We start from the raw sequence: 3,873 nt of genomic DNA on the forward strand, positions 1-3,873 counted from the left end.
GATTGCAAGTAAGCTTTTGAAGCAAGTGAAATGGAAATGAGTGGATGTTTTGTTTTTTAAATTTCTGAGAACTCTCTTGACGAGAATATTTAACAGTGAACAATTGGTCGGTTTTATCTTGAAAAAAATCAAAAACTGATTTAATCGACATTTCTTAAAAAAAATAATCTACCAAAATAAAAATAACGGAATTAATAGGCGGGTCGATTCGATTTCAAAATTTTCATATTTTTTTCATTAACTTTAAATAATAATTTTATAATAATTTTTACATAATAACATATCTTATAGTTCTTCCACTAATGTTATATTTATTATTTTAAAAAATATAAATAAAATTACAATATTATATAATCTATTTAAAAATCAATTTTAAAAAAGTCAATTAGTTAGGTTTAGTTATTAGTTTTAAAATTCAATCAAATTAATCTATTACATTGTTTTATTTGTTTGATCATTATTATAATCGAATTAATTAAAATAATTTGATCAAATTTAATTAATTTATGTTGATTAAGTTTTAAGTATATTACATGTCTGAATCCCTGTGAATCCATAACTTTCAAAAGTCTTTTGACACATATCTCATATAAACTAACATTCAATTAGTAAAAATTAGCTACCTTTAATTTTATTTTCATGTTATTTTAATTTTGATAAATAATTTAAAACAATCTATCCCCCACCGTTTTATTTAGTAAAGGAATACTTTTTGCCTTTGGGCTTTAATATTTAAGTAGTGGTTTAGTATTGTTGCCAATTTCTTTGTTAACTAATTAAAAAAATTAAAAACATAAAATATGTTTAGCAATTAAAATAAAAATCAAAGGTTAATAAATGCTTTTTAAAATATATATATATTTAAAAATTAATAAATTAATACAATAAAAAAACAAATATCAATTTTTTAAAATTCTTTCTTAAAATTTAAAACTTCATTAATAAAATACGCAATAAAAATTTTTAAATGAAAAGAAAATGTAAGATGTTATTCATATGTTCGAATCACTTTTAGAATAATTAACATGCCATTAAAATTGGTATTTTGAAGTTGTAAATTCAAAAAAATTTATACATATAATATTTTCTTTAATTAAGTAAATATAAGAGTAAAAGATTTAACGATACATTAATAATTTAAAAAAAAAATGCTATTTACATAATTATTTTGACTATAGCAGAGCACTATGGACTAGACTGTAGCAGCGCAGTCCAAGAAGCCAGCACTGCTAAGGAAAAGAGTGACAGTAGCATTAAAGTGGTAAAAATTCAATTCAACTCCATGAAAGAAGCATGCACAGACACTACAGATTTATTTATAACTCGAATATTAAGATTACCAGTTCATACCAGTGTCATATATTATGGCTGAAGCCTGAAGGGTAAGCTTGAACTTGACCCAAAAATAATCTCCAGATAAGAACCTATTCTGCCTTAATGTATGTTAGCTTGTTAGCTAGCTGAAAGGTGGCAAGTTCATTTGTCCATAACCAGGTCAACGAATACTAAATAGAAAACAAAAGATGGGAAAAAAATAAGATAAAAAGAAGTGCGAACCAATCAGTTTTTTTCCCAAGTGAAAAATTGTGCTATTTATACTATTAGGTGTCCCAAGTTCCGCAGGTTTTGTACAAAATATAATATTGTTCTCACCTGATATGATCTTGTTCAAGCGTAAATACAAGCGACAACGCTAGTCCCCTTTTTTGGTCGAGAATGGATAAGCTAGAAACGAGAAAGGATAAGGAACGGTAAAAAATAGTTCCAGCAGCGTCAGTCAACGGCTGTAGAAAGTTAAGAAGTTCATATTGCAGTAAAAAATAAGGATTCAATATGTCAATGATAGAACTAGGACTACAAAAGTCCTCGTTCATGGGATGATGGTCGCCGCCTTTCCTTGCTAGAGCATCGATGCATTGGTTGGCTTCACAATAGATATATGAAATCTTCTTCAGCTGCAACTGGTTTAACATGGTTCTGCAATCATGAATGAGAGGTTCAAGCACAAGGTTAGTGGGATGAGTGTTTGGAGTAGATATGAGGCTAATAACAACAGTGGCATCGAGTTCAATTTCCAGGCATTTGATTTGCTTAAGGATGGCAAGGGTAAAACCATCTCTAAGCGCCCAGAGTTCAGCTTCCACACTAGTTGCCCTACCAATGTATCTGTGGGACATAGCTATTCAGTCGCCTTTGTGATCTTGGATAATGGGCCCCGCTCCCACCTGATCTGAGTCACCAATGGCAGAGCCATCGGTGTTGAGTTTGTACCAGCCAAGGCTAGGGGTGATCCATTTGACTGGGATGAAAATGGAGGAGAGCAAAGTGAATTGGTGATCAGAGATGTTAAAATATTCCGCGACTTTACTTGTAGCGCGTTGGACGAGGGATATGTTAAGGTGGGTTCCCCTAAAGACAGTACCTTTTTTGGCTAGCCATATGTCTCAAAGAAGATGAATGAAGATTAACTTCCATGGGATATGAGGCCTTGATAGGGTAGTTTTGATGTCATGTAAAATTTGAGCCAATCAGTGAAGGGAAGTGAAAAGAAGGTCAGCAAGGATGTGGGTATCTTTACTTTTTGCCATAGAGGATTGACACTTAGACAGGTCCTGAAGATGTGCTTAAGGCTTTCTTCCACAACGTGGCTAAAAGGGCAAGAGACTTCTATGGTGATTCTTCGCCGTGCCAGAAACATTTTCATTGGCAAAATTTGGAGTATGCATTCTCGAAGAAAGAAGCTTAGTTTGGATGATATTCTGCTTCCAGATTCACTTATAGCTAGAGGACTCTTGGCTATCGCTGGGAGGGGTTATACTGAGAGTAAGCTCATAGGCACTAGAGAGAGAAAAATGCCCTTTCTTTTGGGGTTCTAACACATCAAGTCCTGATCTATATGGTGTCGAGGGAGTGGGATAGTAAGGATAGTGTTGAAGAGGCTGGTGGAGAGATGGAAGGAGATGGGAGGAAGGCACTTGGGTTAGAATAAAAGTTGGAAATTTTTAACACGGAACTTATCTTTATTGGAATTTAGAGAGCCAACAAGGTGAGAGCGCAACGGGCCCATGCTAGTCCAGTTATCATGCCAAAAACTGATTTCGGAGCCTTGCCTGACAATCCACCTTAAACCATTTTCAAGCACTTTCTATGAAACCTTCATTGAATTCTAAGTGCTGGAGGCAGTGGAATTTCTTTTGGGGTGCCGATGGGGTTGAGGTACTTGGCACATAAAATATTAGCCTATGGCGTGTCAGGGTTGTGCAACAACCGCCAACTAAGCTTTGGGAGCTGGGCAACATTCTGGGGCTTGAAGCGTTTGATGCCAAGACCACCATCAGCTCTGGGTTTGGTGACTGTGTTCCAATTGATATGGTGGAGTTTTCTTCCATTTCAATATGCCTCACAGGAAGTTTCTATTTATCCTATCGAGTTCGATGTAGATATTGGCAGGGAGTGATCTGTATTATATGTAATAAGAAAGGATGGCTGCAGTGGTCGATTGGATGAGGGTGAGTCGATCCGCATGTGAGAAGAGGTTAGCCTTTCAGCCTTATAGCTTGGAACGAACTTTATCAAAGATGAAGTATAATCTTGCATCTTCACTCATTGGTGATGGATGGGGAAGCCAAGATATTTCAAAAGGTCATTGGTTGTATTTATGCCGAGCGAAGAGGAGATCCAGGTTTTTGCTGATTAGGGGTGTTGGGTGAAAAGAAGATTTTTAGATTGCTAGAGGTTGATGCTTAAGCCAGAGTCGGAACAGAAATCGGCCAGGTTTTTTGTATGGTTGTGGTCAATTTTTTGTCAGTTTTTGCAAAAAGAAAAATGTCATCACCGAAAAGGTAGTGGGAGAACTTGGGACCGGTCTCGGTG

This window comes from Durio zibethinus, chromosome 13 (assembly GCF_047325235.1).
Source record: "Durio zibethinus cultivar Kanyao isolate XHJ-2024 chromosome 13, ASM4732523v1, whole genome shotgun sequence".
In the NCBI taxonomy this organism is placed as follows: domain Eukaryota; kingdom Viridiplantae; phylum Streptophyta; class Magnoliopsida; order Malvales; family Malvaceae; genus Durio; species Durio zibethinus.